General features: G+C 34.9%; 1 protein-coding gene across 2 annotated transcripts in view; it reads right to left on the reverse strand.

Annotated features, from left to right (window-relative positions):
- Positions 1-13,738, reverse strand: part of PIK3CA (phosphatidylinositol-4,5-bisphosphate 3-kinase catalytic subunit alpha) — an 81,208-nt gene that overhangs the window by 41,680 nt on the left and 25,790 nt on the right. The window contains exon 1 of one of the 2 annotated variants that reach the window (XM_019840086.3): positions 4,416-7,898. The exons of the other annotated variant lie outside the window; for it this stretch is intronic. The gene's annotated coding sequence lies outside the window, so the exon portion shown is untranslated. Of the gene's footprint in view, positions 1-4,415; positions 7,899-13,738 lie in introns of those variants that run through there. 2 annotated transcript variants of the gene reach the window in all.

Below are 13,738 nucleotides of genomic sequence, written 5' to 3' on the forward strand. Positions count from 1 at the left end.
TTTCTTCATGTTACCCACTCTCTTACATATATATCTATGACTGTTTATTCTTAATAAAGTTATTAAACATATCCATGTTTGACTTGCTACTAGACTATGGACTCTTCCAGGATAAGGTCTTTTTTGGGTCACCACAGCCCTAGAGGATAAGAAGTAAGCAGGAAAATTAAATTGTTGAAGTTATCCCAGAGAAAATGTAACAAGGGCCTGAAACAAAGAGAAGTACCAATAGTAACAGAAGAGATGGACACAGATACCTGATAAAGGGAAATCAAAAACACCGAAAGACTAACTGGATTTGAAGGGTAAGAAGCGTGATTTTAAACAAATTTCACTGCAGTGGACATGCATGGGAAGCAAGTGTTTTTTGGTATAATTCTTCATGAGCCCCGGCTAGGGCCTCTAAAATTCTCTTCCTCCAAGAGTCACTGAGCTGTTGCTGGAGTGAATCCAAAGGGACAGCTGTAATATACACTAGTGCTGGAAGGATGTATTTTATCCACTTCTTTCAAAATGCTGTCCTTTACTGACCTTTACAAGCTGACCATGAGAAAACAGATTTAACTCATTCTTTTAGTTATTCACAGACCTTAACAACTTGGGGGTGGAAAATCGAGTTCTCATGACTGGTATGTAGAAAATTCAAATTCCTTTAGAAGGGCATACAATTCATTTTCACTATTAAATTCACAGTGCTGTGAAATACACTTGAGAGATTTAATGGGTTATTTAAAACAAGGGTTCCCAAATATGAGGTTCATAGATGGGCTGTGCTAATGGATTTTTTTAAAATAACGGCAAACAGTGAAGGTCTAAGTCAGTAATGCCTATGCCAATGTAGATTTGTGATTATCAATAAATGTGAATAAGGACTTTATTTAGGTGGGTTAAAAGAATCCAAGGTGAATAGCAGAATCAAATGGGGTAAACAAGCACAAGAGCCATTAATGAAGTGAAGTATAGATTAACAAACACTTGATCTTAGGTTATTACATAATGAATTTAAATTCCATATTTTATATAGATATGTAAAGAAACCTTACCAAATCTCAAAACATGTAATCACTAATTTTACCAATTTGAACTTTAAAAGTTCAAATTTTAGTGTGTGGTAGAATAAAATTTCTTAAAATTTAAGCTCAAAAGGAGACTAAATATTCACAGATAGAGATGACAAAGGGATAGACACGATTATGAGGAAAGGTAAATGTAGTTAAACCATGTGGAAAATACAAGAGATATTTCACAATATCATACAATTTAATAAGACAAATGATTCCACAATGACATAGTTTTCCAGGAAACGTTTCTTTTCTCTTTGTGAGGGAGTAAAGGCAGATTATTGTATCTCCACATAAAACAAGCAGCAGGCAGTCAGAGGTCAGTGGTATATTAGGCAACTTTAGAAACTCCATTTACTTTTTTAGATCAAGATGGCAGTACGTGGTAAATTATGATTTCAAAATATAGAACTGAAACAATGACTAGTACTTCAAATGATAAAAATACATTAATATCTCACCTTGATTTTCCTTTTTAAAAAATTTTTTTAATTGTTACTTATTTTTGAGAGAGAGAGAGAGAGAGAGAGAGAGAGAGCGAGCACCAGTGGGGGAGGGGCACAGAGAGAGGGAGACAAAGAATTCGAAACAGGCTCCAGGCTCTGAGCTGTCAGCAAAGAGCCTGATGTGGGGTTCGAACACACAAACCTTGAGATCATGACCTGAGCTGAAGTCAGATGCTTAACCAACTGCACCACCCAAGCGCCCCTCACCTTGTTTTTTCTGGTAGTAGTATATTTTTGCTATAATTCTTTGGTTCCTCCTTATTAGCCAGCACACCTTGTGACTGATGGCATGTAGTGATAAGACAGGTGGACAGAATTAAGGGTGACTCCTTTTGCCCAAAGAAAAGGGCAAAGCTAATGATTCCGTAAAGAGAATCTAACCAGTGACTTGAGCTTTAACATCTTAATACCCCGAGCAAACAATCAATGGACCTGAAAACATTTTGGAAACTTCTACATTTTTTCAACTATGGTATTATTCAGTGTTTAACAGCAAAGAAAACAACATAAATGAGAGCAGTCTAGTTCTAAGGGTACAGCAGAAATGGCCTAACCAATGTTTCTGCTTTGGTTCAGATCACTGCTCCATCATCCTCAGCTCTACTGACCCTCTGGAGAACTCTGCAGTCTGTAAAACCTCCCCAGGAGTTTTCTTATTTGCACAAAGTGAATAAAAAGTTATTATCCCACAGTGACTTATAAGAATTCAATGAAATAATACATATAAAATCCTTAGCACAGTGCTTAGAGTATGAAAATTCAATAAAATTTCCCTCTCTTATCTACTGGATCAATTCTATCAAGATCCATGGGTCCAGAAAAGGGCCAGAACTTTATGGTTTCAAGCCGATTTCATAATTATGAAAAAATTTTTGATGCAGAGTATTTTGCTTATGTACTTGATATTTGTAGACATGTTTCTGTCCTCATCTTTATATTTGTCTCTGTATTCTTTAAAAACAATTTTTTAATCTTTATTTATTTTTGAGAGAGAGACAGTGTGTGTGCAGGGGAGGAGCAGAGAGAGAGGGAGACACAGAATCCGAAGCAGGCTTCAGGCTCCGAGCTGTCAGCTGTCAGCACAGAGCCTGACGCGGAGCTCGAACTCATGAACCATGGGATCATGACCTGAGCTGAAGTCAGATGCTTAACGACTAAGCCACCCAGGCGCCCCTTGTCTCTGTATTCTTAATGAACTGCAAAATGCCTAAAGGAAGAGACCTGTATCTATTTAACTCAGTTTGTATACTCTGAGCAGAGCATAAGTATCAAATGGGTATCTGACATATTTCAATAATGATAAAACAATCACACAAGTCAACGAGACATAAGAAAAAAAACATATAGAACTACATGCCAAAAAAATCTTATTTTAGAATTATGCTATACATAATTTGTAAAATCTACTTCTTTACATTCATACATGAGATTATACTGGTTTTCTTATTTAAAGAAAAACAGACAAAAAGGAATGAGCAACAGAAACAAAAATGCAAAGTCATAGTTACAAATACTTTTGGCTCTTGGACTGAAAAAAAATAACAACCAGTTAGGAAAAGAGAGAAGTGAAGGCAAATTACATAGACCATACCACTGATTTCTCTTCATGTTAAAAAAAAGTGCCTTTTAATCATATTTGGTTTGATTGAAAATGGGCAGGAATGATCTTTTTGGGCTAAAACCCAACAACACAGCCCATCTTCTACATTAAGTAATTGACTATCTGGTTCACTTAAAGGAAATTTGGTATAATGTGGAGGATAATTTTTTTTTTAAGCATAAGAACAATTTATTTACAAAATGTCAAAGTCAGCTGCCTCATATTGGAGGATAAGTTTTTAATGAGGAAAAAAACCACTCTCCTTATAAATGGTTACAAACTAGTATCTTTATATAAAACAGAGAAATAACCCTAAGGTATTTAAATTTTATAGCTGTTTCTACATTGAAGGGCCAAGAGTATTCTTCAAGAATACAGGGAAAATAGAACCTTAATTATACACCTGATTGCCTTCATGAAAATTTAACCAATATCAGATCAATGGAGACCAGCCCAGGAAGGAAGGAAGGAAATGCAAAATATGGAGGGGTTCTTGAAATGTTACTCTAATTTCCTGCTAATCAAATATTTTAGCTCCCATGGAACATAAAGAGAAAAGGGCCTGAAAGATTAACCTTTCATAAGTAAGTTTATAAACTTATTACTGATGATACCCAAAATATGGGGCTCACAGTCCTTTGTAATTCCTCTTTACAAATGAGACTCATGTCCTATCTACTTCAGGAAGAGTATCAATATATTACTTGGGATTACATAGATGTTGCCAACCACATATTGTTTCTTTCTTGATTGACGGATTAAGGAGTATAAAAGGACTCTAACTTTTCTGATTAAAGTTTGTATGAAAACTAACTCTCCCCTCTCTTTCAAAAGCCTGGGGACTTCACCAAAAATAACTTCATTCATTCTTGCCCTAAAGAAGCTAACACCATCCTGGATTTGGTTGATTTGTAAAACTGTTATTTCCTAGCTGCTAGTGATTTACAGAAAAAGAAGAGACAAAAGAGTACATTATTCAGGTCCTAACTGGATAAATTCACTAAAAAGTTTAAGAATATCCAGATTAAACATCTGAATTAAGAACATCTAGCAAAAGGTAACCCTAGCAATATGTCTTCCAGCTCACTTGACTTTATTCTTTTAAAGATCTGTAACACACTGAAGACAAAATGTTTCCGTAAGCCACAAACTTCCTTCCTAAAGTTTATCAAATGACTTTTTATTTATTTATTTACTTATTTATTTATTTATTTATTTATTTATTTATTTACTTACTTACTTACTTACTTATCTGGTATAGTTTAATTCCTTCACAAGCCTTTCCATGGCTTTGAATACTTCAACAATCTTCTTCCAAGTCTTCCTGCTACTATGGGTGAGGGTGGATGAACTTCGGGAAAACACGTGCTTCACAGCGTTCCCTTTTGTTTTCTACATTCACCAAGAATGAACAGCTATCTTATTTCTTTATGTCACAGGATGAAGACATAGTTTAATTACTACGGGGGCTTCTAGTCAACTACTATTCCTTCTGGTGGTAGCCTGCTAGTGTCTAGATGCATTAAAACCTGCCTGCACTCCACCAATTAACCATATGGTCTTTCTTGACAATGGTGAAAAGATGAGTCTACTGCCATTATAAAGTGAGACCTGAGTTAGCTACAGATTTCTCAGTAGATCCAGTTGTTCTGTCTTCCTCAGAATGAGTAGTTTGTGACCACAGACAAAGAGAAAAGAACCCCCAAGTGACAAAATAGTAAATGTTCAGTCTAGTCCAGTCCAATAAGGAGAGCTAGCTTTGACTGGGGGTACTAGCAGACCCAATATATTCACCAGATTTATTTCACAGAAGGTCTCTTTGCTTTGGAGTATTATTTTCATTTTTGACCAACTCAACATTGTAAACCCCAAATCTGTCATCCACTCCATTTTCTGGCAGTAACAGAATAGTTTAGTATTTAATAGTAAGGGCAAAAAACTCCACTGAATTATTGACCAACTTTAATCATGATTTATCATCCTTCAATATTTGATCTCTGATAAAAAGGCTATTTCACTAAAGCAAAATTTTAAATAATGCAGAATAGCTGTTTGGCAAGCAAAGGAACACAGACCTCCCAGAAGTGCAATCAGAGAGAGAGGGGCTTACTTTCAGCACAAGTATCACCTACTGACATGTGAACAGAAGAGTTCTATGAGTGATAGCAACAACAATGTGGAGGCATGGAAGCACAAACATTTTTAAAAATCATTTTTTTTCAGCCACTCTAATATGGGCACAGTACTTCAGAATCCATTTAATGATGAAAGAGATATATTAGATGGTCTTTGCATTTTAAACATTTACTGTTAACTTATACTTAATATAGTATAATACACCATATGTCTGGGAAACTATAGTTGCTATACCTTAAAATGAGAGCAATGAGAATGACAAATTGAAATGGGTGTAAATGTGTAAAAATAGCAACATAAGCAATCAGTACATACAGTATTTCTATTTTATTCATTGATGTTCAATGTCACCAGTTGACCACTTAAGGTATATAGTTTAAACAATAAAAAATACCTTATAATAATTCATTAAGTTAAACTGCTTCCTTAGAAAATGTATCGACTGACAGGAACTAGTTATTTAACCTAAGTCATTAAACTGTCTATTATCCCAACAACTACTTCACACATTATAATGTATTAGGTAATCTTGCTGAAATTAAAGGCACAGAGAAAGATGTAAGAAAGTTTGAAGAAGAAAATTTAAAGGGGCTAAAATTCTGGACCCTCACTATGGAGTAATACTCAAGAAAGGGAATGAGTGTGCAAAGAGAGAGATTGTGGGGGATGATAAAAGGGACTTTTGAGTCTGCGCTCAGTAATGCTTACTACAGGGATGGATACGTGATGGAGAATGCTTAGGTGAAAATTTAAAGTGAAAGCATCTATTACGGTAAAGAGCACATTCAAACTGCTATTTCTAAAATTGTAAGATTAAGGTTAAACTAAAACTGGACTGTCTAAACTTTTAACTTCATCTAGTCAATGCTTATACTTCCTATCATTTGACAGTGGCTTCATGGTCTAAGGGATCACAGTTTGATAGTCTCATACCAATTTGGTGGGGCATAAGAAAAAAAGGCACAGAAAAATTCTATAAAGTATTCCCAGTGTCAATACTGGAAATCAGAAATTCACCTTTTATCTCAACCTCAAAATGATGGGTTTTTTTCTTTTAAGATAAAAGTATGGGCTCTATTTTTAAAGCATAATTAACAAAACCACAATAATTAGCTTATTAGTTTAAAAAAATCTACTTTAACGTCCCTAGGAATCGGCTAATTAAAACCTGTGCTTGGTCCCTTTGTTTCAATTGGCTTTACAATACTAGTGTTCTTACCCATCACTAGTCTCTCACAATGGTATCATTAGCACTAAGATCCAAATAACAGTGCTGTATTTATGACTGCACTTTAGTTTACACAAAAGCAAAATTCTGAGAAGAGCATGAGTCATTATCCCCAGGGTAAAAAAAAAATGTTTCTTTGGTCAGAATATGAAACTTATTACTGAAACCAGTAATTTAGCCTAGAAATTCCTTTTCTGAATAAATGGAACAGAATGTTTCTTTTCTGTATTCGAACACTCCGAAACTAGCAGAACTGTCCATCTGTCTGCTTTTACTACTCTACATATCTGGTGTGTGGTGACAGAAAAACAACCTTTAATCTAACTATTTTCAGTACTGCTCTTTTGTTCTGTCCTGTCATAATCATAATGTCATCTTCCCAGGACAAAATACAGACACACACACACACACACACACACACACACACACACACACACACCCCTACCTCCCCTTCACTATTTGAGTAATCTATTACAAAGTCACTGCAATAATGTAGAGAACAGTCTAAAAGTGGATTATTTCCATAATGTTAAATGTTAGGAAGTTCTCAGGTTCGTATTCTATATCTTGTCTTAAAATATCTTCATAATTGAAAGGTAAAAGTTACAAAGGTAAGGAACTATTGATGTTTTAAATGATTTAAAATCTCTCCCCAAATTTCCCCAATAAAAGTCAAAATAATCTTTCTAGGATATTTTCCTGGCCTCTTTTAATTGTTTTTCTTGTTGGTACCTCTTACTCTGTTTATTCATGACACCACCACTCTCTCAATCTCCAAGGCTGGACCCTTTGGAGTTCTCAACTTCTCTTGCATGATGTCACTTCCACCCATTAAATCACCCTCAAATGCATCACTTTGGGGGGGCATCTTCTCTATCACTTCTGAACCCTAATGAGTTCTCATATGGAAAAATGACAGGTCTCTAATTCAACAAGCCTTCATAAAGTAATTGCTATCTATAAGACACTGGCAATTAAAGTGAAGGGATGACTGATGGAAAAGAAGAGGGAAAAGATCATTCAGATGTGTATATAAATGAAGGTGAAAAGAATAGAGTTCTAATACCTTACAATCTGAAAAGCAGAATATAGTAATTACAGGACAAAGCATATGTATGCGCTTAAGGGAAAGGTGCTTAATGAATGATAGGTTTTCTGACTGGTACAAAATGAGCAGCAGTCTAAGTGCTGTATGAACTAAGGCAAAAAGCCGTGAAAGCACAGTATTTAGCTTCTTCCCTCCCCAATTAGTTAGCCAGTGTGAGGAATACTGGCTACCTAAAACATCTACCTAATCACATCACTACTCAATTAAAATAATATGGTGAATTTCTAGTATCTACAGAATATAGTTCAAACTCAAAGCCTCACCAACCATTACAACTATGCTCCCCCCCCCCTTACTCTTTTTCCCCCCACACTCCAAGCTCTAAGCTTTCTAGATCAATCATTTTCCCTTACAGATTTTTTTTTGGTTTTGGAAAAAGGGTCCATGATCTTTCTCCTACCTCTATTCCTATTCATTGCCATTTCAATCATACCTATCCTTTCAATTCAGCCCAAATGCTTTCCATTCAGTCCCATTAAACCTGGTTTCTAATTCCAAATTAACTTCAGATTCATTTCGTTAAAGTCAAAACAAAGATCAAAGCAAAACTGGTATTTTGATTGAGAAACTCTGATTTCTACTAGTTTAGGGAGGCATACTTCCTATCCAACTATGTACTTACAGTTTTCTGTTTTTCAATGTTCCTTAGTAATAACTTTTTAATTGTACTGTAATTAACTCACATTGAACTGCACTGTGTTCTTAACTGAGCTTAAGTGTTCAGTTTGATGACTTTCAACAACTTTTTATATCCATGTAACCACCATACAAACCAAGATATAGAACATATCTATGAACCCGGAACATTATTTCATGCTCTTTTCCAATTCATTTCTCTCTCTGCCCCTTGATTATCACATTTTGATTTCTGTAATCATAGGTCACTTTTGCAGGTTCTTGACTTCATATAAATTGAATTATACAGTGTATATACTATTTTGTGTTTGGCTTCTTTTGCTTAACATACTGCATTTGAGATTTATGCATGCTGTTGATATATGACCAATTAATTCTTTTTAATTGCCAAGTAGCAGACCAAAATATATTTTAGCTCATTTATCCATTCTCCAATTGTTGAATATATGAGCTGTTTCCAGTTTTGGCCACGAACATTCTTAGTCTTTTTGTTTTAGTGGACATATACTTTCACTTCTTTTGGTAAATACTCAGCAGTAAAATACTGGGTTGTAAGGTATGCAGACTGACTACTTGTCCTTAAGAAGGCCTGCTTGCAAAGTTGGCCCTTGGCTGGTATTTAGGAAGTTGGATCAAGGAGTTTAGTGAATTCTTACTCCCTAACTGATAAAAGTGGCTCACTGTGCCTAAACTGTTTATGAAAACAATATGGTTTATATTGAGTATCTGCTTGCCTTCTGGAATTTGGGTGTGTGTTGGGCAGAAGGATCAGCCTCAAAACATTTGTGTGCTGAACCCAACAAGCTTTCCTGGTTGTCTACATTTCATACATGTTGTCTCAACTTCTTGCTGGGGAAATTAAGTCTACCTTGGGTGACTCCACTACAAAAGGACCCTTGGAAGCCTGCACGTAATCTCCCCTGGATTTCTCCCCATGTACCTTTTCCTTTTGTTGACTGTGGTTTGTACTCTTTGATCATACATATGATTACACACCAAGTCCTATGAGTCCTCTTGGCTAGCAAACAAACCTGGGGATGGTGTTGGGGACCTCTCAATACATAAGGTAAACATTATGTTTACCTACCTACCAGTTCTCCAAAGTGACTGACCATTTTGCATTACTGCCAGCAATAAGTGAGAATTCCAGTTGCTCTTTATCCTCATAACTAGTTAGCGGTATCAGTTTTTCCATTTAAGCTATTCTAGTGGGTATATAGTGGTACCTCTACAAATTAAAACCATAGTGTTTTACTGTTTACTGATGACTAATGATGTTGAAATTTCTTCATGTGCTTACTGGCCATTTGTTTATCTTCTGTGAAATGTCTGTTTGAGTATGCATTTTTGTATGTGGTAGTTGATTTTTTATAATGTTGATTTCAGAGGTTCTTTATATATTCTGGTGTAAGTTCTTTTGTCACTTCTGTCACTCAGTAAAAACTGAGAATATTTTTTTTCCCATTCTGTCTTTTGATGAGCAAAAAATTTTAATTTTGATAAAGTCTTATTCATCTTATTTTCTTTTATTAGTGCTTCTTGTGTCTTGTCCAAGAAATCTTTGCCTTCTCAGTAGAGTTTTAAAAGATTGCTTCATGTAAGTTCTGCTATGGCTTACTAAGTTTATTTCTAGATAAGTGATCTTATTGTTAATTTTATAAATGAGTTCTTCTCGTCCATTATATAATTGGTTATTGTTCATATAAAGGAAAACTATGGTTTATTTACATATTAATGGTATAATACCAAGAAAATATACGGGAAAAAAGTGGATAAATATGACTAAATAAAAGATTTTGGTCTGGCAAAAGTACCACAACCAAATTCAAAGACCACTGGCAAACTGGTAAAGATATATTTACAACACATAGGACAAAAGGCTAATTTATTTTTGGTAATTTACAAATAGTTTGGACAAGTCAGTAAGAAAAAGATGAATAAGAAAACATTGCAAATAGTTTTCAGAAAAGGAAATTTAAATGGGATAAGCTTAAGGCAATAATTTTAAAATGAAAATAAAAACAATGATATATTCCCATTTTTTACTTATCAGATTGAAAAAAAAAATTAAGCTTGATGAAACCCATGACTGCAAAAATAGCACTCTTAGAAAGTTGGTGGAAATGTAAACTTTCTAGAAGACAATTCTAACAATATGATTAAATATTTATTTATTTTGAGAGAGAGAGAGAGAGAGAGAGAGAGAGAGAGAGAGAGAGAGAGAATGAAAGCAGGGTAGGTGCAGAGAGAGAGAGGGAGAGAGAATCTCAAGCAGGCTCTGCACTGCCAGCACAGAACCTGACGTGGGGCTTGAATTCACAAACTGGGAGATCATGATGTGAGCCAAAATCAAGACTTGGACATGTAACCAACTGGTCTACTCAGGCACTTCAATATGATTCAAAATTTAAAATGTACATATTCTTAGACTAGGCAATCTCCCAGTAGAAGTTATTATATGGATATATTTGTACAAATTTACCAAAAAGCAGGTTAAAGAATATTCAAAGAGGCAATGTTCATGAAAGCAAAAACTGGAAACAACCTCATATTAATAGGGTAATAATTATGTAAATTATAGTAGTGTAATTTATGAAATCCTACACAGCTATTAAGATGAATGATGTAGATCTATGTGTACTAATATGAAAAGAACACCAAAATACACAAGGAGGTTGAGGAAGAGCTGTAGAACAGTGTGCTTATAAAAAGGGAAGAAACAGGGGCACCTGGGTTGGCTCAGTTGGTTAAGCCTCCGACTTTGGCTCAGGTCATGATTTCACAGTTTGTGAGTTCGAGCCCTGCGTTGGGCTCTGTGGTGACTGTGGAGCCTGGAGCCTGCTGCCAGTTCTGTGTCTCCCTCTCTCTGTCCCTCCCCTGCTCATGCTGTCTCTCTCTCAAAAATAAATAAAACATTAAAAACAATAAAAAAAAATCAGACTTCTGATTTCAAAATATCAGGGTAAAAACCTCTGTGCCTCCAATAACTCCCAAATAAGGAGAATAAGGTAAACAAACACCTTCTTTGATAAAGCCAGAAAACTGTAACCCTAAACCATAACATATAGACAGGCTAAAAAAAAAAAAAAAAAAAAAAAAAAAAAGAGAGAGAGAGAGAATGCTCATTGAGATGAGGAATATTAAATTTAAGTGCCTATAGATAAGAAGCAAGCCAATTCTTAACCTCAGAAAGGTTTGGAGCTAGGAGATACCTGGAACTATTAGAATTCCAGGTTAAGTCCACTTAGTGTAGTCAATGACTTCCCAATCCTTCAGAACTCAGAAGGTAGAGTTTCTGGAAAAATTAAACCCAAGGGACTTTGGACTTAAATAGACACAGAAGTAGATAAGGGTAAAGTTGTGACTAAAACCAGAAGATTATAAGAAAGACTCGAAGCCCCTTTCTTCAGTATGGCTCAAGAGCACTTGCAGCTCTACACAGGAGATGATAAATTTTCTCCAGAAAAGGATCCAAAACTGACTAACCCAGAGAAAGATCATGACATTTAGGGGTTTCCTAGAGCATGGTCCACCAACAGACAAGAGCTCTGCTCTCAAACTCTATTTTCCACCAGCCTTTAAATTTTTTTAAATATGAATGACAGTCAAAAATTCTTATGCATTTCAGGCAAGTCTCTAATACTAAAGACAGAGACCAAAACATCATAGGAGTGCTGAGAAACAATGATGGAACAGAAAAAAATGTCAAGAAAACTAAGATATTCTAAGAGAAAATACTATTATCATTAACCAGATGAGCAATCAACAAAAGAATTATTAGACAATAAGAGCTGAAAAAAAGTTCAATGAAAACTTGAAGTTACAGTCAAGGCAATTTTCCACAAGGCAGAAAAAAGAGAAAGAGATGAGTAATAGAAGGGAAAGGTAAAAAATTAGAAAAAGAAATCCAGGAAGTTTAATACCTGATTTGTAGGAATTCCAGAAAGACCAATGAAAACAGAGGTGAGAATATATCAAAAAAGGCAAAAAGTTTCCAAGAGCTGAAGGATGTTAAGTCGGCAGGAAGCAAGGACCTACATAGTGCACAGTACGATAAATGAAAAATACAATGCTTTAAAGTTTCAGAATACTAGGCATGAAGAGAAGATAATAAACACTTCCAAAGAGAAAAATAAATAAATAAAAGATCAGGAACCAGAAATGGCACTGGACCACTAAATAGCACAACTGGAAACCAGAAGAAAGAATACTGTAAAAATTCTGAGTAAAAATGATTTTCAATCTAGGATTCTACACTCATCTAAAATATCACATAATTGTAGGAGTAGAAAATGACATATTCAGGTATGCAAAAATCTCAAAAAATTTACCTCTCAGTTATCTCTTTTCAGGAAGCCACTAAAGGATATGCTCCTGTAAATGAGGGAATAAACCATGAAGATATAGGGTACAGGAAATGAAGGCTGCAACACAGGAAGCAGGTGTAGGGAATTTCCAGGATGAGAGCAAAGAGAAGTCTTACCGAAACAGCTGTGAAACAGACCTAGGGAGCAGTCAAGATTAAATCAGAGAAACTGGAAAATAACCAAACTATCTCATGGGTGAATGGTATTACAAAGAGGCTCGAAGCATCTGGGAAGAAACTCAGATATGATGGTTTAACTAAGCAAAATTTTTAAATGAGGTAATTAATTTAAACAATAAAAACAAAAATATTGTACCATAAAAGATATAACCACATGCACTATTTGTTTCATTACTGAATAATATTATGTGGTCATAATAATAAAAACACCAAGTGTATATTTAGCCAGAAATAATACACTAGGACATGAGATAAGGCAAAGTAAGGCATTAAAAGAGGTAAAATCATGTTATAAGAAGAAATTAATGGATGTCAAATATTGGTGGACCAAGAGATAGCACTATACCCCATTATTATAAGTGGTAAATATGAGCAGCTGAAATAGTTGAAAGTGGTTTTCCTGAAGAATTACTTAAGGCAAGACAAGTTTAGGGGATAGGATGGGAGGAAGGAGGAGTGCTAAACTTTTTAATTAATCTTTCAGTAGTTTAAAACAACATGATTGTATTTTTATTTATCTGAGGTAATTTAAAATTCGGTTCAATGTGTCTTGGTAAATGTGTAACAGTTGTGAAAATTACCACCACAATCAAGTTAAAAACAGCTACCTACCCCTATAAGTTTTCTCCCTTTGTTGTCAATCCTCAATCTTCATTCTTACCCTAGGTCCTAGGTAACTAATAATTTGGTTTCTATCTTTGTATGTTTTTTCTTATTCTGGAGTTTCACATAACTGAAATCATTCAGTATGCAATGTTTTGTGTCTAGCTTCTTTCACTTAGTAGGATGTTTTCATTTTTACCATTTATGTTTAGGTCTAGGATCCATTTTGAATGAATTTTTGGGGTTTAGCGTGAAGATTGTGTTAAGGATCTTTTAAAAAATTTCTCCAAATACTCAGGTCACTATCTCAAGGG

The sequence above is a fragment of the Felis catus genome, chromosome C2 (assembly GCF_018350175.1).
Source record: "Felis catus isolate Fca126 chromosome C2, F.catus_Fca126_mat1.0, whole genome shotgun sequence".
NCBI classification, from domain to species: Eukaryota; Metazoa; Chordata; class Mammalia; order Carnivora; family Felidae; genus Felis; species Felis catus.